The sequence below is a fragment of the Rattus norvegicus genome, chromosome 1, assembly GCF_036323735.1.
Source record: "Rattus norvegicus strain BN/NHsdMcwi chromosome 1, GRCr8, whole genome shotgun sequence".
Taxonomy (NCBI): domain Eukaryota; kingdom Metazoa; phylum Chordata; class Mammalia; order Rodentia; family Muridae; genus Rattus; species Rattus norvegicus.
Window position 1 is genome coordinate 2,433,373 of NC_086019.1, and position 27,718 is coordinate 2,461,090.

Genomic DNA, 27,718 nt, shown 5'->3' on the forward strand with positions numbered 1-27,718 from the left:
CTAACCCCTAACCCTAAACCCTAAACCGTAAACCTAATCAATAATCCTAACCCCTAACCTTAAGCCATAATCCTAAGCCCTAACCCTAACTCCTATCCCTAAACCCTGAACCATAAACCCTAACCCTAACCCTAACCCTAACCCTTAAGCTTAACTCTAACCCCTAACCCTAACCCTAACCCTAGAACTAACCATAACCCCTAACCCCTAACCCTAACCTTAACCCCTAACCTAACCCTAACCCCTAACCACTAACCCTAAACCCTAAACCATAAACCTAACCAATAATCCTAACCCCTAACCTTAAGCCCTAATCCTAAACCCTAACTCTAACCCCTATCCCTAAACCCTGAACCATAAACCCTAACCCTAACCCTAACCCTAACCCTAGCCCTTAACCCTAACCCTAATCCCTAACCCTAACCCCTATCCCTAAACCCTGACTCCGTCCCTGACCCCGACCCCAACCCTCACCATAACCTTGACCCTATCCCTAAATCCCCCTAACCCTAACCATGACCCTGACCCTGACCCTGAGCCTAACCCTGACCCTGAACCTAATCCCGCCTAACCCTGACCCTGACCCCGACCCTCTACAACTGACCCCCTAACCCTAAACCCTGACCCCTAAACCATGACCCCCAAACCATGACCCGCACCCTTTGACCCCCAAACGTCACCCCCAACACACACCCCCACCCTGACCCTAAGGAATTTGACATGATGACTCACAGTGTGTAGTCCAGCTCTAAATGTTGGTCAGCTGTGAGTTGGAAATCCAAGAATCTTGTACTTGGTCAGTCCCAGGAGGCTCGTTGTTTCCGGGGTATTCAGTAGACGGAGCGGATGTGCTGTTATAATGTTCAAGCAGGTGAAAAGGGAATCTTTCTTCTCCCAATGTCCCGTGTCTGTCTCCAGAAAAAGGTATAACCTGATTAAAGGTGTGTTTTCAAGCCACAAGGTCTGGATCACAGGTGAGCCCTGCAAGTCTAGATTGTAGTTAATTCAGATATAGTCAAGTTGACATCCAGGAATAGCCATTACATACACTAACAGTAATTGCCCACCGACCACCTGTCCAGCCTTCCTCCCCACATCGGCCCTTCCTTCTTCAATGTCTTTCAGGTGAAATGTAGATTATGCATAGAAAAGAAAAATGCAATATTTGTATATCTGAGTCTGACTTATTTTCTTTAACATGATCTCAATTTGGCACCATTTTCCTGCATAGATTTTTCAAAATTTCGCTCTTTTTATGGCTGAATAAACTTCCATTAAATATGAAGCATAGTTTCTTTATCTGTGCATCTGTCGAGCATCTGGGCTGATTCCACTTCCTGACTATTGTGGAAATAAACACAGATTTGCAAACGTCTCTGTGATGCCCGGACTTAGCCTTTGGGTGTATAATAGACTCAGGGGTGGTGTAGCCACCGTACAGTTACGTGATCGTTTCTTCGTGTGCATCCCATGCTGATGTCCATGAGGCCCAATAATTTACATTCGGTGATTTGCAGTCAACCCTTTGTTAGTAGGAGAGGTCGGGCTGTCAGGGTTTTAGGTTTTTGACAAACTGCATGCAGTGCCCTCGAGGGCGGTGTATGAAAGTCTGTGAAATGTTCTTAGAAACAGAGCAAAGCAGGACCGGATCCGCCAGAGACCGTGCCTTCCTCCATCTGCAATCCTCCTACTTAACCGAAATGAGGAAAGTTCCGGCCCTGATGTGGAACAGGAGCTCTAGTGGAGCCTGAGCCGCTGCACTGCAGTCTGAGGGGCAGCACTGGATCTGAGGGGCTGCACTGGAGCCTGAGGGCAGGCCGTGGAGTCTGAGGGGCCACACTGTAGCAAACACAGAGAGCCTCACTGCACCGGAACCACAGTGCAGGGAAGGAATGGGTAGGGTTTTTTCAGTCTTTTCCACACTTTTTATTCCATCCTCTAACACTCGTAACCTGCATTTACCAACCTTAAAACACCTTAGAGCCAAAAAAAACTTCCTCAGACTTTCCTATTGTCAGACCTTGCATGAACTTTAAACTTTACCCTTTCCTCCTATATGGCTGTTCACCGTGAGATGCAGGTGGTCGATAACTGGGATCCGTTACGGAAAGGTGAGTTTCTTTAGGTTAAGGAATAGAAGAAAGTTGATTCTTTCACTTGTCTGTCATCAAACCCTTCAAACCTGAGAAGAGTGGATTTTACCTGATTGAGCGGGAGGATAATTCACAGGCCTACGTATCAATTAATGGAAGAGATTGACTGGTTACCTGGATGCCCGCCCTACAGGGATGCTGTGGTGTCGATGGCTTCACTGGGGCCCAAGATCCCACCACAAGGTCAGCCTTGACTGCCAGGTCTGGCAACCCTGCTCTTCCTGGGAGAAACTCAGGAGACCGACCTAACTCTATTTTAAGCAACAGAATGCCTGTCTTGTGCCCCATTTGTCCACGGTTTGGGCAGGGTCCTGGCAGTGGATGAGGCATTGGGGAAGTAATGCCCAGTCATCAGTGCACCCCAGTCCAGGTGGAGTCCTTGGTCACGATGCCCACATCCTCTTGGAGGCCTTGAAGATGTCACTGCTAGGATTTGGGAGCCTCTGTCATGGTGAGTTAAAGCATCTCAAATGCCATTCTCAGCAGGTTCTCTGACAGCATTGAGGGCTGCTACCTACCAAGCATGTCTGAGATAAACAACCTTTGTCTGTTTTTAGTTACCTGCTCTAAACTTCCCTGTATGTTAAAATAAATATCTTTTAAGTATACAGACAGAGCATAACCATCATTTTTGGAAGACAAAAACTATGTTCTAACAAGAGAAAACAATGTAACTCCTTCACAATACTAAGTGGGTTACTATTACAGGACAAGGTTTGGCTGTCAGGGCCACCAAGCGTTCCTTTCTTTTCTTCCGACCCATAACAGAGATGGCTGCCAGCCATGTGGCTGCCTTAAGTCAGTGGTGAAGCTATGACTCCTCCTTCTTTACCCCATAGTCAAGATGGCAACCAGCCATGTGTTGTTTAAACCATTCCTCCTACCAGCCTGGGCATAGCTGTCCATGCAAAGTCTGAGACAAACCCAATTGGATAAATGTAACCTGGCAATCGAGGTGTAGACCCAAAAGTGTCCATTTTCTAGTCTTAGCTAGGACCCGAAGGCTCAGCTTCATATAAGCCTGGTGCTGTACAGTTGGGAATGAGTGTAGCCTGGGGTCAAACATCTAACCATCTTGTCTTTGACTCATGAATGCTGTAATTACAGACATGAAAACCACCATGCACAGCTCAAAACCGGATTCCTGAATTTACATTTGTGCGTTTCCATGTTTTCTTCTGTTTTTTTGTTTTAAGCTTGTCTGCCTGTTTGTTGGTTTGTTGGTTGTTTGTTGAGACATGGTTTCTCTGTGTAGTCCTGGCTGTCCTGGAACTCTCTCTGTAGACCAGGTTTGCCTGGAATTCACAGAGATCCTCTTCCCGCTGCCTCCCAAGTGCTGGGATTAAAAGCGCAAGCCAGTACCATCTGGACTCTTTTTGAGGCTTTATTCCACCTCCTTAGAAACTCTCACATTCCATGCACATACTTTTTGCATTGCTATATATTCTTAGTAATTAGCCTTTTCCTCCCAAGCAACATCATTCTTCATAATTTTACCTTCTGAATTGGACTTGGTCCAACATTAGTATAGCGTCTTCAGAATTCTATTGCTTAAGGTATCCACCATAAACATTCTTATAGACAGTACAAAGTTTATTACTGCTTTTTAACCAGTTGAATACTCACTGTCTTTTAATTGGTGTGTTTAAACAATTCATGATTAATGTATTTTTATGTGTTGAATGTTAAAATCTGTGGCATTTCTAGTTATAAATTGCACATTTTTATTATTCACTTCATCATTACGGTTGAATTATTACTCATTCCTCCTTATTCTCTTTGGAAAGCATTTTGTTAACATTTAATGAATTTCCCTGCATTAGACTTCAAGCCGCCAAGAACCATTGTCTTAGTGTTTCATTGATGTGAAGTGATCCATGACCAAGGCAATTCTTACAAAGGTGACCATTTAACTGGGGCTGCCTTCAGTTTCAGTTAATGTTCAGTCCATCATCATATTAGCAGAAAACATGGCAGCCGCAGGCAGACACGGTGCTGGAGAAAGAGCTGAGAGTCCTTGATCCGAAGGCAGCTAGGAAGGGACGTATTCCACCCTGGGTGGAGCTTAAGCATAAGACATCACAGCTCAGCTCTACAGTGATACATGTCCTCCAACAAGTCCAGACCTTCGTCCCAAGGCAGCTCTACTCTGACTTCCCAGGAGGCTCCAGTGCTGTCCCTGCAGTAAAGGACCTCATGGTTCTAAAAACTCAGGTCTTCCTTGATCTGGAGGGCATGTTGTATTCACATAAAAGAGCATCACAATTATGTTTAATACTTGTAGTTATCCCAGTGTTTACAGTATATGCTTTTAATGAATCAGAGTCTATATTCAAATTATGTGCACTATGAAGAACTTAGCATAATAAATTCTCAATTTTCATTCCTAACTTTGTTGTGCTGTTATCAGCATTACCACATATTTTACCTCTGTGTGTTCTGTAAACAAATAGAATACTGATACTATTTTTACCATTGCCAATATTCTATTAGAGAATGTTAAAATAGAAGTTATTTATTTGATTCTTAGTATGTTTTCTGTACAGTATAGATCCCAATTTCTCTCTGGTGTCATAGTATTTCCTGCCTGAAAAACAGTTTATCATGAAAGTGATCCACTGATTGAATTGAGTACACAGATGATTTGTACTCAATATTTGTTTGCCTGCACAAGTCTTTATTCTGTTTAGTTTACTTTTTAATTCCAATTGTGTATTAGTAGTTTCTTTCTTCCCATAGTCCATGTTAAAGATACCTTTAAGCTACTACAAGTTCTGGTATGACAATGACTATAATTTTTATCTTCACTTTCTGCATTAATGTTGCTACTATTTCTCTGGTTGCCTTCAAAATCTTTTCTTCTCAGGAATTCAAGTGTGACACAATGATGTGTATAGGTTTTTGACAGGCTTATTGTTTTGGGTATAGATGTAGCTGTTTGGAAGTATGATGTATAAGGCTTTGTATTTTTAATTTCCAGACCTATTTATCTTTTTAATATTTTATGAATTTTTCAGTTATGTTGCTGGTATCAATCAATTTCTAAAATTCATCAGCAATTGCTTCTTCAAATATTTCTTTTTTTATATCAAAGACAGTTTATTGGAAGATGCTTTCTGGTGGGCAAGTTTACTGGCCCCAAGGACCAAGGCCAGGGAAATTGCCATGGGAAAAGGGGGTGAGTAGGAGAGAGGAAGGGGCACTGAGAGAGGAGAGGAGAAAAAGAACTCTTTTTTCCCCAATCTTTATTCTGTGCTTTATGGTCTTTCAGCACCTATGGAGTGGTAACAAACCACCACAGGTTATTTCCTAAAGTCTTTTTAAGTGTGGCTTTATCTGTCATTCATGTATGTTGAAAGATCCCCAAAGGGAGACCCTCACTCAAGTCTCGGGAAGTCGCGGACCCAAGACACACGAGAGACCAATCTTAATGCAATAAGCAGAGATGAAGTTTATTACGTAAGGAGCTCCCGGTTGACAAGTATCCCATGCAGGAGACAGAGGAGGTGAACTTGAGTGGCTGGGAGAAGGGCTCTTTAAAGGAAGAAGTCACAAGCCCCAGGAGATGAGGGGACGTCAAAAGGAAATACCAAATATGTCAAAAGGGGAAACTTTCAAAGTCATAGGATTGTTCTTAAGACCCTAGGGTTTAAATCAGGGGAAAGTCAAGCCCTCGTTCTCCTGAGAACAGATCTTGATTCCTGACCTTTAGGGTAAATGTTTGTCAGAGTTGACGAAGCATCTGCATCTGATACACATCTGGTTAGGCTTTGGCCCAGGTTTCCTGGAATAGTATCTGCAGGACACAAAGGCTGGAACATTATCTGTAGGGCACAATGGGGGCTTGAACAAACATCACAGGGGCAGAACAGAATCCGTTACTCATTTACTCATGTCCGGTGACATCCGGAGGGTAAGTGAGTCTGCACCAGTCCTCCTGCACTTTTAACCATCTGTCTTCCTGAGTCAGATCCTGTTCTGAGTTTTGAGCTAGTTTAAAACTCTCTCATTCCCCTCTTCTTCTACTAAGTAATTCTAATCTTAGAATTTTGGTATCAAGTCTCACATTCAGTTTCACCAGTTGTCCTAACTGATTGGTACTGTTGTCTCAGAACCATCAACTGAACAGCACTCACCTGAAGTTTAGCAAAACAATTAGCCTATTTGCCACGCATGGGTCAAAAATTTAAACCAAGCAAATTATCAGGAACAGCCCAGCTAGAGCAGAGAATAATGAGTGGCAGCTGTCCTAAGACTAATTACTGTTTGGTTACACAAATGCTTATGGGAGGCTGGTGGTGTTTTCAAACAGAGTTCTGATAGATGTCCTTCTACCTGTCAATCTGGACACTATCTGGACCTACACACCAAAGTCATGACTGTCTTTTAGAACCTTTAAACGTATACAGATTGTGATCCCTGAGGCACAGTCCCAAGAAGTGTTAGGAGTACCAACATATGTCCTACCCCCACACCTATGATTGGGGGACCTATTTTGATGGAATCCAGGGCAAACATGAGTTTCTTGTTTCTAAAGCACACTCTTTAATTGTGCATTATAGCAACCTCTCAGTCACGTCTCTGATGTATCTACTTATCTGATGTGCAAGTCTAGGTAGCTTTTTGAAGATCTGAGTGTCCCTCTAGGTCCCAGCTCTCAGCCCCAACAGCTAGTACTCGGCTGGTGAGGGCTGAGAATTGACGGCTGTCAGGGTGGTCAGCAGAACCAAGTACGGTCCTTGCCAGCGATGCTCAAGTGCTGGGCTCGGTGTCATCATATGTAGCTGAGTTTCTGACCTGGAACTGATGAGATGTCTCAGGGGTCTCTGGGGCATAGGCTGCTGCCAGCTGTGACCAGATTTTTTCTCTATCACCTGTAGGTTTTTTAGCCTGGCATACAAATCATTATTACTATGACATGTTGGTTCAGTAACATCATCTAATACAGTCAGAGGAGCCGAGGCCCCATATAAGATCACAAAAGGGGGTAAGGCTGAATCTGGAAGGGATGTTTCTTGCTCTGAAGAGTGCAAGACAGAAGGAGTGCCACACAGTCTGCGTCAGTCTCCATGGTCAGTTTGGTCAGGGTCTCTTTAGAGCTTTATTTGTTTTCTCTACCTGTCTTGAACTTTGAGGTCTGTAGATACAATGTAATTTCCAATCGACCTCTAAATACTTGGCCACGCCCTGGCTTACCTAGGCAACAAAAGTAGGGTCATTGTCTGACCAGATTACCTTGGGCACTCCAGATCGGGGGAAGATTTCTTCCAGTGTCTCCTTGATGACTACCGAGGCCCTCTCTTGCTTGGTGAGGAAAGCTTCTATCTATTCCTAAAAAGGTATCTGCAATCACTAGGAGATACTTGTAACCATATTTTTCTGGTTTTATCTCAGTGACGTTCACTTTGACTTTTCACTAAACTCTCTAGGTCTCTTTGCCCTGTTTGCTTGTTAAGCATTTACTTACTGGCATACCTTATACTTTTTTACTGCCTCTCTGGCTAAAATCTTAAAGGCTATTACATATGCCTTAACTACTTGGACAAGCTACTTATCTCACAAATGAGTCCATTTGTGTATTTGGCAAAGAGAGTCTTTGTTTGTTCTCTGGGGAGTATAGCTTTCCCCTCAAGTGTGCCATTGTCCTTTTTCTTTTAAGCAATTTGGGACTTTTCTTCTGTTGTACATTCTAAGTGAGGCCATCCTTTAGTCCGATCCCAGTTCCCAGTCTCTTGCAGGTCTGTAACCAGGATAGGTTTCTGCATAGCCATTTTTCGAGCCACTCAATCTACTTTGTTATTGCCCCATGCCACTGAATCTCTTCCCTCCTGATGTCCTGGGCAATGAATAATACAGTTGCTGGCTTCATCAGGGCATCCAAGAGATTTCAAAGGCATCTGCGGCGCTGATTTGCTGGGGGGTAGAGGTTTGTCCATCCCAGATGACATTTGTTTGTCCATCATGGCAGTACCCACTCATCTCTGACCTTCATGAAGAGAACTGTTCCTGTCTGTAGAGAAGGTAGCCTCGACTTTCAGCAGGGGTCGATCAGTCAGTCACAGAGGTCTTTCCTCCACCCATGGGCTTCTGCCAGTGCTTGACACTCGTCCTGTGGTGGCTGCAGGTCAGGATTGGGCAGCAAGGTGACCAGATTGCCCCCAACCAGGGGAGAATCTAGTCCATGTCAGCTGACCAGTGGTCCCATCCTCTGGTATATTCCATTCAAAGGTAAAAACATCAGCCACTCTACCACAGTTTTAAGTCCTGGATTGGGTGATAATTGTTAGTGCCCGGCTGGCAGGAATGGTATGTTCCAGGCAGAACGGCACTAAGCCACACATCTCCCAGCATCAGGTACTGGTGCACTGAGAGAGGTCTTAAGCTCCACATACAGAGTCTATAGATATATACACATGCCCTCACTCAGCCATTTCAGCCCATGCAAGCCATTTTGGAGAGCAAATTTTTCAAGAGCAAGGAATAGGGGCACTCAGGGATGACCATGAACTGGTGGGTTACCTGGCCCACGCAAAGATCCACTGTTCTTCAGGCAGTCCATAAGTGTTGTTTGTTGCCAGTAGCCCCCTGTACTCAAGGTCTTCTGCTGATCACTAGCCCATTTGGGCGTAGGAGCACAGAGTGTTGCCTCCCCCTGTATTCACAAAACAACTGGGCGGGCTTCCCCCCTATCCTGGGGCAGTCCCTGACCCACTGTCATTTTTCTTACAATAGGCATTCTGACCTTTAGCCAGGAATTCTCTTCTGTTGCCAGATACTGTATTCCTAGGTTCCCTAACTACTGTGGCCAGTATATGTTTCTCTCTTTTCTTTTATTTCGTTTTAGCTCTCTAGCTTCCTCTTCTTTTTGTCTCTTTTCTTCCCTAGCTTCCTGCTCTTTTTATCTTCTTTTTCCTTTCTCTTCCTCAGGCTCTCTGTTATATAACCTTACTTTTTCTGCAACTTACACTAACTCTCTCAGCAACTTATCTTAACACCTGAAGTTTCTGTAACTTTTTCTTACCTTAGCCAAATAGGTGTGGCCTTTTCCAGCCCCTCAGAGACACACCATTGGAGTCTGGAGGTAGACCTGGCACTCCCTACCTTCAGGCATATTGAAGTCAACAGGCAGAAGTGAGGGCCTTCCATCCATGTGTGGAACATGTTTTCTGGCCTCTAGTAGGATTCTGTATTTCCACAGTAGTAAAGAGGACTGGTAACAGCTACTAACAAGCATCTCAAGTGGGATGGTGAGAAAACAAGAAGAGAGTCCAGAAAATAGAGGTCCACTGAAGAGGACAAATAGCATTTAGTCACACAGCTAAACCAAGAGGCCTTTTTGGGACAAAGAGGCCATTGTAAAAATAAGCCCAAACTTTGTGCCTGTGAAACAGAAACGTGAGCAGAGAGTCAGCTGATCTATTAACAACTGTCTCTCTGGACTTAGATTTTTTTTCTTAATGAGTATCTCTCTTTAGTGTAAGTTTGGTGGCTTTACCTCTTAAGAGAACCAACCTCTAAATGACACTAGGCTTCTAGTAAGAACTAATAACAAAAGGATGAAGAGATGGTTAGGACCTGGGTGGTAGAAACCAAGTGGCTGAGGTAAGAATTGTAACCTGTTCACCTGGGACTTTCAGAATCTCATTAGCAGCCCTTCACCAAGCTGTCTCAATGGGTTAAAGGACCATGGAAAGGAAAACATTAATCCTGACCTTGGCCACAGCCAAACCTGAATTCTAAATTTTGAGTGGCAAAACAAAGTTCTTCACAGTTTGTTGTTGATTCTTTTTGAACTATTTTAGGGACTTCCCTGACCCCCAACCAGGGGCATTTAGACCACAGGGGCAGGAACTGGCTGCTGAGGGGAGCTTGCCACTCTGGGGGTTCCTCAATCTTGGGATAGTACTGAGGAGCAGAGGGCAGTTTCCAGGAAGGCGCTTCGGGCTGCACCTTCCCCAGCTTTTGCTCTGTTGTTCATTGAGAAAAGTGACGCTCTCAGAAGACAATGGAGGAGTGTCATGCCAGCATCCGAGGAGCCGACAGAAGAGCCTGAGTTCCACCTGCTTGTGGTCCAGAGAAGAGGGTGTTATCAACATGAGAGATGAGTAGAAGAGTTAGTTGGCACCCAATGCACAGGAAGTGAGGGCTGCAGAAGCTCAGAGAGGAGGGACCAAGGTGGAGGTGGAAGGCAACATGAGCACTGCAGGTGTCCCCTGAAGTTCTGTGCCATGACTAGCTTACGAACAGAAAAGCCCTCAGCACAGTTTGTGCTGTCTTCCTCGGTTTCACACCTAAGATGTGAACCATTTCTTTGTCTGTATACACTCTGTATATATCACCCACTCATGTGTTGCTCCATCACCATCTCTGTCTCAAATCTACTGTCACTGCAGCTCTGTGTACAGATAACCCTTCTATAGAAGCCCATTGCTGTCAGGAGGCTTGGCCTGGTGGAAAGTAGGTAGGTTATGGGGACCCTAAGGGCTTTTGCCAGCTTTACATCAACTGCCTCTGGTCAAGGCTAGGACAAGTTCCATTCTCCACCCACAGTTCTTGGGAGGAGCAGGGACATTCTTGAAAATCCTGCAAAATGTACTGATAGTAGCCTGATCCTCTGTTCCCAGATGAAGAGCTCAAAGGCATGTCATATAAGTTTGAAATGTAAACCTGCTAATGTAACCTGTGCCTCTGAAAGTATAAAAACTGCTTGTCACAGCCACTGGGGTCACCTTCCAGTCACTTATTACGAGGGGCTGATTAAAGGTTGACCCTGACACACCCGAAAATAAATTCTTGCCTTTGCATTAAACTCCATTCTCATGCCTTACTTGGGGGAATCTCCTGGTAGTTAAGACTCACTTTGACCTTACAGGGTAAACAAAACATGTGGTACATTTATAAAATGGAGTATCACTCAGCTGTTTATAAAGATGCCATCATGAATTTACAGGCAAGTAAATGCAACTAAAGAAATCACACCCAGAATGACAAACATGGCATGCATTTACTTACAAGTGGATATTACCTATTAGGTAAATAATAATCCAACCCAGAGGGGTTAGTTAAAGAGGTAGGCTCTAGGGAGGAAGCACAGATCTCTTTCTACAGGGGAAATAGAATAATTTCTGTGAGTAGACCAGAGTTTGATGGGAACAGGAGTAGGTAGGATCAGTTGGGGGGGATGCAGGGGCAACTACAATGCAGGTAGAAACAGCTGGAATTAGGGGTTGTTTGGGAGTTAGTATAGAAATCCAGTACAATGACCAGGGTGACCCTAATGAAAACTCCTAGTAATGGAGGATATGGAGTCTGAACTGACCATCCTTTGACACCAGGCAGGGTTTCGATGTTGCTAATAAGTTACATATTGTTGAGCTGTTGGCCAAGGCGGTCCCTTGAGATCCTTCAACAATCCTTGCTGATGCAAGGACAAATTTTGCTCTCAGATAACTGACAGCAGGGACTGATCATTAAGGACAAATTCCACACAGTTCACTAAATGCAGAGGTCAAGCTAGTACAGGCTCGGAGCCTTCACCCCTGTGTTCTAGTCTCTTTGAGGAGAGAAGGTACTCTACAGGCTAAAAGGAAGAAAGAGAAACCTGGAAACTCCCCTCCACCCCCAACACCCATACGCACCTACAATTGGTCCCTCCTAAGATGTGCTGGGGCATGATGGTAACAAATTTGTGAGTGGCCAACCAATGTTTGGTTTAACTTGAGGCCCTTGACATGAGAGGGAACCCATGACTAACACTGACTGGATTTCTAGGAATCTTACAGAAACTTAAATGGCAAGCATAGAGACAGCATGGGTCTATGCCAGGTCCTCTGCTGATACGTTATGGCTGTTAGCTTGGTTTCTTTGTGTGACTCCTAACAGTGGAAGCAGGTTTAACTCTGATTCTTTGGCTTGATCTTGAGATTTTTCCTATCAGGTTGCCTTGTCCAATATGAAGGCTTTCGCCTTGTCTTTTTCTATCTTGATTTGTCTGTTAGGTCTGCTCCTTTTTGAAGAGGAAATGGGTGTGTGTGTGGAGGGGGGGTGGATCTTTGGGAAAGGACAGAAGTGGGGGTAGTTGGGAGTGTAGGGTGGGGAAACAGTGGTCAGGATATATTATATGAGAATCTACCCTCATATAAAAACTTAATTCAATATTGCCTAAATGAAAATGCAATGAAGGGAAGCTATAGTGAACAAAGAAAAGCAAAATCGGAAAGATAGGGGCAGCAAGATTGTGATACATACAGTTCTGGTTCTATTTTTGTAGACAGTGACTATCACATAGGAATGTAAAAATGCCTTGAAGAGGGGGTTGGGGATTTAGCTCAGTGGTAGAGTGCTTGCCTAGCAAGCACAAGGCCCTGGGTTCAGTCCCCAGCTCCGAAAAAAAAGAAAAAAAAAAAAGTAAAAAATGCCTTGAAGGCTTACTTCCTCCTTCTGATAATCTAGGCCTAGTCAAGGAAGCTTACAGCTTCTGTACAGTCTTATCTAGGTCTAGAATGTCGGGGCGTAGGCCTGGTGGATTTAACAAAAGACCCAGACTGGGGTCATTTGTGCAAAGAAAATGCCAAAGCTTTACTGAGGTTCACAGAATATACACCCAAGTTCACTGGTTGGAGAATTCCAGGAAGCACAGTGGAAAAACAGGTTATGCCCTCAGAAGAAAAACTGGAATAAAAAACAGGAACTGGGTGTTACTGCCCAGGTGCCAAACAGAAAGATCAAGATATTCCTTAGTTAGGAACTAAAGCTTCCATGCATCAGCAAGGCTCAGCACCCGGCAAACACTGAGGGGGCTGAGGAGAGTTGGGCACTTGAGTGTTTTGGGCATCTGAGACTTAACTGTTGAATAAAATCACCCTTTCTTCTTCCTTTTGAACTCTGGCTGTTCAACTCTGCTCTCCTAGCTGAAACTCTTTATGCTACCCAATTCAAATTGCGTCTTTCACTTCTGACTGAATTGCTGTACTTGGCCTCAAAGGAACTCAAGTAAATTGCTCTCTTCTCATTCTCTTGCTCATTTGCTCTTTTTCTGTCTTTAGCCTGCCTGTCTCTGTAAAATTCTCCAGGTAAAACTGCTTCCTCCTCTTACCCTCTGTGCTGCTTCCTCTTTACTTTTCCTTCTTTCTTTTCTCTGCCCCCCATCCCCAGGGGCTGGGGATCAAACCCAGGGCCTTTTGATTGCTAGGCAAGTGATCTACCACTGAGCTAAATCCCCAAACCCGCTGCTTCCTCTTATATTGCTTCTTTTCCCTCTTCTCTTGAGAGTTGGGCATATCCTATTCTGTCAGATCTTAACCTGATTCATCATTTTTTCAGCCAATCAATTATACCTTACTTACGAACATGAGTGCTTCCTTCTAAAGCTATGTTTACCTTCACCATTTGAGAGCAAAGGTGTATACTAAGGACTGAGTCATACTAGTTAGAAACAGCTCCCCCCTCACCCCTGCCTCCAGTAAATTGGACAGTCTCTGGGTTCACAATTCAATCAAATACTCTGCAACACAGGAGTTCATGACAAGCTCATCTTGGGCCCAGTCTATATCTGTGAAATCAGAAGTTTTGTTCTCAACAATGTGAAATATATATCATGCAGGAAACAAAAGCAGTCACTTTCTTGTGTTAGCTTTCACTAGTTTGGAATGTAGAATTACAATGCTTTTCATTTCATTCCAAAGGAATACTCATAATTGTTCTTAAGAAAAACTAATGTTTCAATAACTATTCAAGAGAAATAAATGAGATGTTGCACAAAATTGCTACATTAACTATATTATGCATTAAGCCTAAATAAATCAATGTATAAAAATATTAAATGTTTAAACGCTTTCTCCAAAGCAAAAATGAAAGTATTACCATCTAAGATAAGTTATTTAAGGCAAAGAAAACAAAGAGCCGAGTCAGTTATCTAAGACTTTTACATGTTTGTTCAACTCTAATTTATTGTTAGTATTTAAACTCAAACAAAACAGTCAATCTTGTTCTTTTTTTCTTTTTTTTTCTTTTGATTTTTTCAGAGCTGGGGATTGAACCCAGGGCCTCGCCCTTGCTAGGCAAGCACTCTACCACTGAGCTAAATCCCCAACCCCTTCAATCTGTTTCTTAACCTCATTTTTACTTCTTCATGCAGTATGACTCATTGGCAGAGGGCTCTCATGCCATCCAAACAAAGCCACTTTCTGCAGTTTTACCACATCCTATAACAGCACATTTGCTTCACATCTATAAGAACTATTGCTACAGAAAGCTTGATTTTTCATTTCTCTTCTCCACATAATGTTCTAAATAAACATTAGGAAAAAATCCCTTTGTAGGAGATTGCTTCAGCTGGATTCTCTGTTTTCTGCCCTTCTATAGGAATTTGGGAGGAATTTGATCTTGGACTAGGACTTAGGAAGTAGGTTCAGATGAGAGTATTTACATTTGGGCTAGTAACATTCCTTTTCTCTTGTCAAACTGATGAGCCCCTAGAAACAATGATCACAGGACTTTATGCCTTGTTTGTTCCTGGACCGAGAATTGACCTTATTATTTGCTTGTACTAAAAATTGTAGAAAAGCAGACTGGGAAAAATAAACCTGCTTCAGCCTCAGCACTGGGTAGAATCATGCTATATATTTTCTAATTGTCTTTTTCTTTTCAATCCTCACTCTCTCCCTTGAGACCCTGTTGACTGACTGAGTTGGCTTGGTCACCCTTCATTTTCGAGTGCCACCTGCAATGTTGACAACATGGTTCAAGCTCCCATATCCATCTGATAATAAGAGTGCATTAAAGGTTAAAATTATACGGGAGAAAGAAATGGGTTGATGATGCTTAAGCTATAATTACATGCTGTTTTATGACCAATAAAGCACTGACTGTGAGAGTCTTTACCAATGCTTGATCCTTTATCCGATCCTTTAACCCAAGGTCCCCTAGAGGCACATAGCTTGTCCTCAACAAATGAGCATTAATGTTATTTTCATGTTTAGGCTAACATGAATACAACTGCAATGAACATGAGAATTCTGGTGCTTCTTAAAACTAATTTCAAGTACATGGAAACTAGACTGAGAAGACTGCTGGGATCCATGGCAATTCTGTCATTTTTATGATAACTTAGTGTTGGCATCAGGAACCGGCTTTGTGGTTGCAAATTGTCTCCAAACAGTGACGTCACCCACAGGTGACAGGGACCTGTGCATCTGTTGTCATATATTTCCAGTGTCCTCCTAGTCCATCTCCCACCCTCACATGCAAGAGTTATGTCCCTGCCCAAATCAAAAGCCAACCCTTCCTGAACTTTGCCCCTTCTTTCTCTTTTCCTCCTTTGTCTCCTCCCCTCCTTTGTGCAACCCCTCCCACCCCCAGCACCAATGAAACTCTCAAACCTGGAACCGTACTGGCCAGGTGTGGTCTGTCTGGCCACGAGCCGCGATTCCACTACAACACTGCGTAGAATGGGGTTCCTTGGGTGTAGGTATTATGTCCACATGTGTCAGAAAACATATATTAAATATGCACAATTTTATATCAACTATAAAAACATAGTCATAACTAGTTTTGGTAGGTATCTATGGAAAATCCCAACCTACTGCTATCAGAGTTTACTGCTAAGACACAATCCTGTGTCACATCCAGATTCATTGTCCAATTCTGGACCACGCTTTATTTTCACACTTTTTGTTTTCTCACTTAAGTCATACTGATGAAGATCTGGCCTACGTGACCCTAAGGATGTATTCACTGTCACTAAAGTCTACACTAAAGTCCTCTTTCTATGGCTTTGTACATTATTTCACATCAGTTTCAGTTTCACACACGTACTATACAGCTTGAGAAATGAATTATTGTGTAGAATATCTATTACCAATTTATATAACTGTAAACAACACCATTATAGGGATGTTAAAAAAGCAATGTTCGGTATGTTCAATTTGCAGCAAAAAATCAATACACTCTAAAGAAAACTTCTAATAATATATCACAGGACAGCTAATTTCAAAGCTATTTGCCATGTGAAAAAAACCTCGGAATCATCAACAGGATTATGAAGAAACAGTACACATTTTGGCACAGTATAGATTCCATCTGTACTTATCAAAGAGCTACAACGATCAAAAGTTTTAGCACAGTTGTGAAAAAATGAGATGTAGAGAAAAAAAGGCAAGAACATAAACCCCAAATTATAGTCAAGTTTTAATCAAAAGACCTAAGGAAACTCAGACAGGAAAAATGTGAACTTGACCAATATTACCTATGATTGCATGTGTATTCAAATGGAAAAAACACAGACTTCCCAACTCCCACAAAAATGACTCTAACTGACCCCTAAACTGCTATATTTCTGACCCTCCAGCCACTACTGACACCCGTGCTCTAGAACACTCTGTGTGGAGGTGGTAGGAAAGGTGGGTTATGGCTCTGCGGCTCCCAATGCCCCCGTGTGATATCACACAAACCCAGCCCCCCTGAACCCACACACAAACGAAGGTTGAAGAATAACTTAATGTCTGCTTCCACATGATGCCATGTGGATTTTAGTAATGAAGAGAATCTGCCCTGCCCACCTACATGCCACCCTGCACACCTGAGAAACCTCTACTTCTCAGAAACTCCTTTTGGACTCTGGAACTGAATTTCCCTGAATCACTCCATTCACTGTGACTGCTGATAGTGGAAAGGTAAAAGGATTTTAACCAAGTATAGCCAAAGGATGATTCTCATAACCTCATCCCTCCCAGTTTCAAAACTATTTGTAAAATTTACCACACAAAATAAATTGGCAATACAATCTTCAGAACTTCTAGAAACCGGATTTTCAGTTTTGATATCTGTCTTCTGCACACCAAGAGCAATGCTTGCGTGCACCCTGGGCAGTGATAGTGTAATCAACAAACCTTGTACCCAGATGCAGAGCCTCCTCCCCAGGGAACCCCCACTCAGAGAGGCTCAGAGGACAAGGTCCTCTGCCCAGGACAGCACATGTACCAACAGCACCACAGTCTGGTTCACAGTCCACATCAGTCCAGTGAGATTGGACTCTGATAGCTGAACCAACCTGTTATTCCTGGTGGCTACCACATCTCCCTCACAGCTCTCTGATGAACTACATCAGAGAATATGGAAAGAACCTGCAAGCTACCTCCCACTGGTGCTCCTCCTGATTGCTAGGCTCCCCAGAGAACAGTAGCAGCCCCTCTATTGGAGGATTAGAGATTGCATGACTCATCACAAGCCTTCCTAGCTCAGCCCTTCCACCCCACCCTAGGGGCAGACAGAGCCCTAGTATGGTAAATTTGTATTTTATTAGAAACTTCTACTCTCCCAGGTGTGGAGAGCTCTCGGTACCACTTCTAGGAAAATGACAAGTATATTTGCCACTGGGCTAGGACAAGAAAATATGTTCAAAAAAAATACAGTTGAAAAATGTGGGGAGCCGACTTCCCTGAGACCCCAACATTTAGCAAATTAGGACAGACAAAGGACATATGAAACTTCATCTAATGGACAAGATCAGTGGAAAAAAAAAATCAGTGTTCTAGCTAAGCTTACAGAAGGGTTGATACAAATCTGGTGGTCAGTGTTGCTTAAGCACTGGCTTGCCAAATGGAGGCTCCTGACCTTTGTGGGGGAGTCATCTTCCTACAGACCTAGGACAACATCCCGCAGGTGTGAGCCAACTTCTTCTTAGGCTAATACATCCAGGTCCCCCAGCACCCTGAAGATTTCCTCCTCCCCCAGCCTTGCTATAGTATATAACCAGAGCTTACAAAAATAAAATTGTCACCTTGATCAGACCCTTCTATTAGCGTCCTTCTTCAAGTCTCTTGTCCCCCATTCTCTTCTCGGTACCCGCTGGACCCTCGTTGACTGTCCTGTTGGATGGGACAGAGTAATGTGTTCCTTGTATCTTGGTCATCTTGATAAACCCAATACAGTGACCTCGGGAACTTTGTTTACACCTTTTTTCTTCCTTGGCTGTCCCATCCTGCAACAGGATAGTTGGCTCATTCCTGCGGGATGTTGGCCTAGGTCTTATAGAAAGTTGGGCCCTAGCAGAAGATCACAATCTGTGGGTCTGGAGGAAATTGGCTCTCAGCAAAATGTCACAGCCCTGGGTCTGTAGGGGTCTACAGGAAGCTGGTTCTTTTGCAAAGGTCTGTATGGAGCTAGCTCCCAACAAAAGGTCAGGAGCCTACACTTGGCAAACCTGCTGGACCACCAGATTTGTGTCAGCACTCCTGGCAAGCCTTGTTACTGAGCAATGCTGACCCCCAGATTGGTATCTGCACCTTAGCTAGAACCTTAGGTTTTTTCCACTGAGCTTGTCCTTTAGGTGAGCTTTCATATGTTCTTTGTCTGTCCTAATTAGCTCAATGTTGGGGTCTCAGGCAAGTTGGCTCCCCACACTTGGCTATTTTGTTTGTGCCTTACAGCTGACCCTATTCTTTGTATGTACCCAGGCAGTCAAAGTGGGTCAGGGGCTGTAGGCAAATTTATCAGCCTGCTGAGGCATGGGATGATTGGAGGGGCTGAAAGTTCTATCAACCTTGGTGGAAGGAACAGGGACGTGCCTCTGGATAAGAACCGATATTCTGTGCATATTTTGGAGAATTGTTTGTTAACTTGTGGCTTTGCTTTCTATGGCACTGTGGGGCAGGAAAATTATGAAAAACAAACTCGAGGCAGTTGTATTAAACAGCAGTCCCCCCAAATCTAACTCTTGGCTTTGCATCTTCACTGCCCCCAGCAGAGACTGTTCGACTCATGCTGGTGGGTCGAGTACAAGGAACTAGATTCAAGGATCTTTTTCTCCTCCATGCTTGTATATCTTATCTGGTGTTAGGGGGTTAAACGAGGGTGGAGGGAGGGGGGCTAAGGAGGGGGATTAAAAGTGGGGGAAAAGAAACCACAAAGTAGCAAAGACCAGCACAGATCCAGTTAGCTGGGTCTAAAATGCTAAAAGAGAATCTAGCCTAGGTAGATTTTACATTCCATGTATGCTGTCACCCTTAAGTTTGTTTTAGCTTCAGGTTCCAGGTTACGTTTTTTTTTTTTTTCCTTAAGATTTATTTATTTTGTTTATATGTTAGTACACTGTGGTTTTCTTCAGACACTTCAGAAAATAGCATCCCATTACAGATGGTTGTGAGCCACCATGTGGTTGCTGGGAATAGAATCTCTGGAAGAGCGGTCAGTGCTCTTAACTACTGAGCCATCTCCCCAGCCCATTTTTTTTCCAGGTTAAGTTTTGAATAATTTAAATATAAACTGGAGACTACAAGTCTGGCCACTTAAATAGGCCATTTACACAGCAAACATTTCCAGGATGTTTCATAAGTACACCAGTGCCCTAAAACAGTAGGTTAGTGACAGTGTCCTAAGTGGAAGGTCTCAGATGAAGAAAAACATAGGAAAAGGAGAAGCTAGAAAGTATAAAAACTGAGGTGGGGGTGGAGTGGTAAGCTAAATAAGCTTAAGAAGAATATCACCTTGCATATGGTTTAGAAAAGGGAAATGGAAAGAAACGGGAGACATCTATGAAGTCAGCAGAAAGATTAAACTACGAACTTAGCAGAAACATCATATAATGGGATACACTCAGGAAGAGTCTAATCAAATGGTGCTGCACAAGGAACTCAGTGTATTTCAAAAATATTCCTTACCAAGCCTATAGTGGCCTTGGGAACCATAGCCCCATAAGGTGGGAAGTGATGTTGTAAAAATGTAAAAATAAAGAGGGTATTGTTGGTCTTTTATCCTGCTAGGTCCAGCACAGCAGTGCCCCAAGATATCTTGGCAGAAACACATCACAGCTTCACACTTTCCTACACTCAAACCCCCACATAAAGAACACACAACACAATAATGTTAGATCCAATTGGTAAGATATAATTGCCGTCTTAAACATACAAAGCCCAGTACCAACCATCCCTTAGGAACATTGGTAACAACCTGTAAATACACAGAGCAGACTCTTAACATCATCTGCCATAACTCCCCCTTTCCTCTCTCCTCTCTCTTCCTCTCTGTCCTAGTCTCCTCCTCCTCTTTCAAACTTCTCTCCTGCCCATCCTTCCTTCTCCTCCATTGATAGGCCTCCTTCTATCCTGTACCTGCCCCTCACCTGTACTTTACAAATTCAATGGGGAGGTGCTTCAGGTGAAGTCACCTGAGTTCTGAGGAGGTGACTAGGCAGCTGTCCTTGGGGCAGGGGAATTAGCATTAAAATACAGAAAACTTCAGGGCAAAGCACAACAGTGAAGATTTGTTTTCTGAGAATCTTAAACAGCCTCACCCAAATGCCCTGGCCCCAAGCATATTCTTGGTTTTAGGGGAGCTGTTTGATCTCTATACACAGGGACCCAGGGAAGGCTCCCAAGGACTAGGCCCAGATGCTCACTGGCTCTGCCAAGTGTGTCCCTGAGTCTCAGAAGGAGTTCAAACATGGGGATCTCAGGAAAAGGAGGGATAGCTTACCTTGATCAGGCCAGCACTCAATAAAACAGTGTTTTGTTGTTGTTTTACCTTTTCTTTTCTTTTCTTTTTTTTTTTCTTTTTCAGAGCTGGGGACTGAACCCAGGGCCTTGGGCTTGCTAGGCAAGCGCTCTATCACTGAGCTAAATCCCCAACCCCTTGTTTTACCTTTTCTAATTGTTGTCACCGGGTGTCATCTTGCCCATGTGGCAGAACTATGCTTTTCTCAAGAAGAAAACTAAACCTTTATGGCACACCAGGCCTTACTGTTGATTGTGATCCTGTAATGCCCTACTGATCAGCTTGTTAGAGGCCTGCTCTTTGATATGGAGAGGGGCCTAGTGGCTGGTTGCAAATCAGGGTCTGGTGCCATATTTCTGGACAATCCTGGTGAACAAACTTGTGTATCCTAGCATCCTAATCTCTAACAGGCCTGGTTAGGTTACTACTTACACGTGGGGTGTTTTGCAGGCAGTCCTCTCTCAGCTAAATTCTACTTGGTGTGCCTTGCTATCTCCTAACCTTTAACAAATCCTTTACATCATCAATTCTACTCTTAAATTACAGCTTGATATTAGATTGCTACCCAGCACATGAGATGCCTTCCACAACCTCCACAAAATAACTCCAAATGGATCTTACACCTTAATGTTAAATGCTATGAACAGAACTTGTAGAAACCAGGCTTCTGAGTTTGGGATCATGCCAAGGATCTTTCCATACACAAGCCAAATGCTCTGCACAGTTGCACCCCTACAGGGAAGTTATTCAGAAACTGCCTCTGGGTCCAGTGAGTAGCTAAGACCCCACAGGTAGTGGCCAATTCCCACTCAGCCCCGGGAAAGACCCACCACACCAGCTCCCACTGCTCAGCCCCACCCCCACCCCACCGCCAGCCCGCCCGGCCCTCCATGTCTCCTACCCCTTTGTGTGCCCTGACAATGTGCTCACCATGTCGCAACTTTGGAGCTTGCCTGAGCATGCCTCACAGAATCCAACCGTGGGACACAGAGCACAGCTGCCAGGACCATTTAAGAAGGCTTGGCGACTAAGCGAATCCTGCAACAAGGCACCAGGAAATGCCCGCCTTCTCTTCTGATTGGCTTGTCCAGTGAAGACTCTGATTCGTCAGTAGTCTTGAGTGACTTGAGCACCTCCGAAGTGGTTAGAGTGAGCTGAAGATACAGGGAGGATACACAGCTCTCTCGCCCTAAGCTTCAAGCCCAGGGCCAGACCATTTCCAGATCTACAGGGATTTGCATTTCAGTAGCACTTGTGCCTGTCCTCCAACAGCATTCTCATCTGTCTCCCCGCCCAACCCTAGGAAGTACCCACCAGGCCACCTACCACTGCTCAGCCTATTGCTCCTCCCTTTTGTGGGCAGTGACCCTGTGCTCACCAGATCCTCACTTCAACCTGAACTCAGCTCACAACACTCAGTAGGTTCTTTCCCTTCCTGGAATCAAGGTATACAGCTTGCATAACCCCCATACTCAACTTGCAGTGGAGTTATTAATCTGTCCCACAAGTGGAAGGGTGCCCAAGATATTAACAATTAAGGAGAGATTTGAGGAAACAAGAGTTTTGTTTTGTGGCTGTTGGGATTCAGACCCGACAATCAGCTGACCTTCATATATTTAACACACCAAAGCTGTCTGGGCCTCCAGGTTCTCCCAGCACCCTTCAGTCCCCAGCTGTAACAGGGCGTGTCTGGCATACCCCACCTTGTACCTTGAACTTTACAGCGCAGGGGCCAAGCTTTCCCTTCCCCAGAAGCTCTTCCTATACCCAGAAATTTTGTACTCTTTATCTTCCTGTTTATCTGCCTCTCTCTCCCTCCCCCTCCCCTTTCTATCCTTCCCTCTCTTCCCTCCACTTTCCCTGTTACCCCCCCATTACAACATTTTTCTCTCCCTCCTTGCCTTGCTTGCTCTTTCTCTCTTTCTCCCACCCTTCTTTATCCTTAATCCCCATATCGACTTTTCTGACCTCTTTGGGACTAATGAACTCTATCCTTGGGATCAATGAGCCCACTAGAGAATTGCCCCCAATAAATCTGCAAACACTCTAATTTGGCATGGGTTGAATCCCTAACCCCAACCCTATCCCTAAGCCTAACCAGTCCTAACCCTAACCCTAACCCTAACCAGTCCTAACCCTAACCCTAACCCTAACCAACCCTAATCCTAACCCTAACCCTAACCCTAACCCTAACCCTAACCCTAACCCTAACCCTAACCCTAACCCTAACCCTGCTCTAAAGGCATGACTCGTTTGGATCTTTGGTAGTGCCTAATCAGTCATGGTGTTTCCAGGCACGAAATAGATAAGAAGCCTACTGCATATCTGTTTGATCTGTATAAGCAGACAAATTCTAAAACAAATGAAAGAGAGGTTACATTGGATCCTGGCAAAAGGCAATCTTGGCCAGTGAATCAATTTGAGACTTGAGTCAGTTTGCAGACCCAGAACCCCTTGAATGAAGGGCTGGCCAAGTTCCTCAGAGGAAGGATCTTGAGAAGACGCCTAACAATTTTGCTATTAGCCTCTCTCCAGTTCTTCCCCAGAGAGACCTGTAGCCTTTTACAAGGATAACTGTACACTGGGGAAAGAAAATAATCAGGCTTTCTGGGGTCTATCGGATACTGGTTCTGATCCCAGGAGATCCCAAGAAATGCTATGGCCCTCCAGTTAAAGTAGGGGCTTATGGAGGACAGGGGTTTAATGGAGTTTTGACTGATGCCTGACTCACAGTAGGTCCAGTAGGTGCCTGAACACAACCTGTGGTCATATCCCCAGTTCCAGAATGTATAACTGGGATAGATATACTTAGAAATTGGCATTCACAGTCACAGACCATATGAAGTTCAAGAAGAAGGAAGACCGAAATGTGGATGTTTCAGTCCTTCTTAGAAGGGGGAACAAAATACTCACAGGAGGAAACACAGGAACAAAGAGTGGAGCAGGGACTGACAGAGACTGCCCCACCTGGGGATCAATCCCATATGAAGATGTCAAACCCAGTCACTATTGTTGTTGCCAAGAAGTGTTTTTTGACAAGAGCCCGATATGGATGTCTCTGAGAGACTCTGCTAAAGCCCTACTGATATATATGAGGATGCTTGCAGCTAACCATTGGACTGAGCATGGGCACCCCAATGGAGAAGTTACCATCATCAACTGTTTTCCCTTTATAAAACAGCTCTTGGCCTGCTATTAGGCCTTAGTAAAAACTGAACATTTGGCAATGGGACACCAAGTTACCATGTGACCTGAACTGCCCATCATGAGCTGGGTGTTATCAGACTCTCCAAGTGAGAAAGTAGGACATGGACAGCAGCGGTCTGTTATCAAATACAAGTGGTATACATGTGATTGGGCTGAGCAAGTCTTTGAGGCACAAGCAAATTACATGAAGAAGTTGCCCAAATGCCTATGGTTTCTACTCTTGTTACAATGCCATCTGCTGCTAAGCATGCACCTATAGCTTTATGGGGGTGTTCCGTATGATTGGCCGACTGAAGAAGACTAGGACCTGGTTTAATGCTGGCTCTGCATGTTATGCAGGAACCACCCAGAAGGGGACAACTGCAGCATTACTACCCCTTTCTAGGACAACCCTGAAAGATATAGGTGAAGGAAGATCTTCACACTGGGCAGAACTTCAGGCAGTACATCTGGTATTACAGTTTATGGGAAAGAAGAAATGGCCAGATGCACATGATTGTTCACTGAGACATGGGCTGTAACCAATGGTTTGGCTGGATGGTCAGGGACTTGGAAGGATCACAATTGGAAAATTGGTGAGAAAGACATATGGGGAAGTATGTGGATGGATCTCTCCAAATGGGCAAAGATATTTGTGTCCCATGTAAATGCTCACCAGAGGGTGATTTCAGCTGAGGAGGAATTCAGTAATCAAGTAGATAAGATGATATGTTCTGTGGACAGTAAGACTCTTTTACCCGCCAATCCTATCATTGGTCAATGGGGACATGAACCAAGTGGCCATGGTGGCCAAGATGGAGATTATGTTTGGACTCAACAACACAGACTTCCACTCACCAAGACTGACCTGGCTGCAGCTGCTGCTGAATGCAAGATCTGCCAAAAGCAGAGACCAACACGGAGCCCCAGATATGACACCATTCCTCGAGGTGACCAGCCATGAACCTGGTGGCTTGTTGAATATATTGGACCACTTCCTCCATGGAAAGGACAATGTTTTCTTCTTACTGGAGTAGATACTTATTCTGGTTGTGAATTTGCCTTTCCTGCACATAATGCTTCTGCCAAAACCAGCATCCATGGACTTATAGAATGGCTTATTTATTGTCATGGTATTCCACACAGTATTGCTTTTGACCAAGGAAATCATTTCAAGGCACTGGTTTACTTAAGAAATATTCTGGGAAGGGTTGGGGATTTAGCTCTGTGGTAGAGCGCTTGCCTAGCAAACGCAAAGCCCTGGGTTCGGTCCCCAGCTCTGAAAAAAAAGAAAAAAAAGAAAAAGAAAAATAAGAGAAATATTCTGGGAAAGTATTTGCTGTGTAAATGTTTGTCTAAGTGGCTACACTTGCGGTCCCTAGTCCATATTTAAATTGTTCAAAACTTAACCTGGGGCCTGAACTTAAAAGAGACAAGGGTGACAGCATAGGTGGAAAAGAAAATCTACTCTCAGCCAGCTCTTATTTGAGTATTAGCCAGAGCTGAATGTATGCTGTCATTAAAGAGATTTATCTTAATTTTTAATAGTGTGTGCAGTGATTTAAAAGATCTTACCAAATATTTTACAGTCATAGATTCCCCTCTGTATGAGTTCTTTCAGGACTTCAAGGATTACTGAGATATACAAAGGCTTTAACAGACTGATCATACACTAAAGGTTTTACACCTGTATGAAGATCCTAGGAAACTTTACCACATTGACTGTGTTTATGGAATTTCTCTGCAGTTTGATTTTTTCATATTTTGTAAGACTACTGCTACATACAAAGGCTTTACTACATTGTTGACATTTATATATTGTCTCCCTGGTATGTATTAGTTTATGTATTTGTAGATAATTGTGCTGTGAGAAGTGCTGGAGTCCATCTCTGGTGGGGTTCTGGAACCTGAGGATAGATGTATGGTCTTGGCAAAAGTGAAGACTCTTGACTACCTGTTGATGTTCAACCAAGTGGCACTGAATAGCTCGACCCACTTTTCTTTATACACTCACAAGCCTGTTCCCATGAGCAGTGATATCATTGGTTGTTCTGCTTAAATGAAATCATAACATCAGCATCATAAAAACCCCATCACTGTAAAAGCCCCCAGTAGTTTTTCTTCCCCCTTCCCATCTCCGGCTAGGTCAATTACTCCCTAACTTCATTTTGTACTACAAAGCACAATTAAAGCAAGCCAAAAATAAATATCCAGACAGAAATATCCTGTGGACGTGAGCACATACCCAGATGGCAGCTGGTTATTGAGTTAAGCAATATGAGACAGATTAAACAGTTGTGGGTATAAGTCCATTCATCAAATAGCATCCCTTTGTCATAATACTTTCTTAATTGCACATAGAGATCTGCTTATTGTACCAAGCAATGTTTCCTAATAAGCACCTATCCATTTAATACCTTCTTTCTAAGAACCAGTTGTAAGTTTCTATGGATCAGCCATAGCTTCCCCTTTTTAAGTCTCTGTTTATCAGTATTAGTTTTTTTTAGAACAGTTATGCAAGCAGGACCCACTGCTCTCTACAACTGCTACAGGCTTACTCAATGTTACTGTAGCTATTTTTCTAAGGAAATGATTACGTGCCCCCAAATACTCAGGATTAATGGTCGCATCTGATGAACCAACAGAGGCAAAGAGAAGAGAGGAGGCCTTTACTCCTTGAAAGAGTATTGAGAAAAACACAGAATCATTCATAGAGCTTTCAGCCTACATGAACCCAGCCTCGCCCATGATCAGAAGGTGAAAGCAAACGTTTTTGAGTATTAATAGCATAGTAAAAGCAAGGAGAGCTTGTAGCACACATGATCTAGATTATAAGCACAGAGGCCACCAAATTCACCCCAGTTCTTTGTTAAGTGGGAAGAGATTTCCATGGGCCTTACCACAGGAGAATCCTATCACTGAAACACTCATACTATGGTCCCTGCATGGCCACTGCCAGAAAAGGCTTTATCACACTGCTTATATTCATGGCGTTTCTCTCCAGGATGTGTTCTTTCATGTATTTGTAGAGAACTATGATATACAAATTTTGGGAACAAGCAAAAGAAATGTGTTTTAAGTACTGCGTTTTTGTTGTTGGACTCTATTTAATCATGGAATGAAACTACGTTAAAGTTCTTAGGTTCTAGGGGAGCTGGAGAATTACCAATAGCTGAACAGCTTCTGTTATTCCTCTTTTCTTTCACAAAACATGACTATTCCTAATGGCAAAAGAACAAATGGATATGATTGGTTAGATGGTAAAACCTATATTCTATATCCATTGATATTGTGCAATCACTTAAAGAAAGCCCCTATCCCTAAATGCTGAGGGGTGGAAAAAAGTATCTGTAATTTGTCACATATGTTTGTGGTTTTCAAAATTAAAAGATTCATAACATGGGTTGCAGGTGAGCTCCTGAGTATATTCCACATTCCTGATTAATCAGATCGATTACATAAATTCTTGTCATCTGCATTAACATGGTATTGGAGTTGTACTGGTTCTAAGTGGACTCATAACACAGAGGCCGTACCCCATTGCTTACATGCGTAGAATCTCTCCAGTATGAACAATTTTATGATGATGAAGACTATATAAATGTGCAATGGCTTCACCATATTAAATACGTTCTTCAGTATGAATTTTTTCATGCCTTTGAAGATGACTTTGATGTGCAAAGGCTGTACTACATTGGTGACATTCATAGTGATTCTCTCCAGAGTGTGCCCTTTTATTTACTTGGAAACTAATATGTCGTGCAAAGGCTTGTCAAATTGGTTACATTCATAGAGTTTCTCTCTAGTATGTGTTCTTTCATGTATTTGGAGATGTGCAAAGATTTTATGACGTGCAAAGGCTTTACCACATTGATTACAACCCTAGGGTT

General features: G+C 43.5%; 1 pseudogene; it reads left to right on the forward strand.

Annotated features, from left to right (window-relative positions):
- The first annotated feature begins 2,056 nt into the window (after window positions 1–2,056).
- Window positions 2,057–27,581, forward strand: LOC134485292 (uncharacterized; annotated as a pseudogene).
- Window positions 27,582–27,718: the final 137 nt, after the last annotated feature.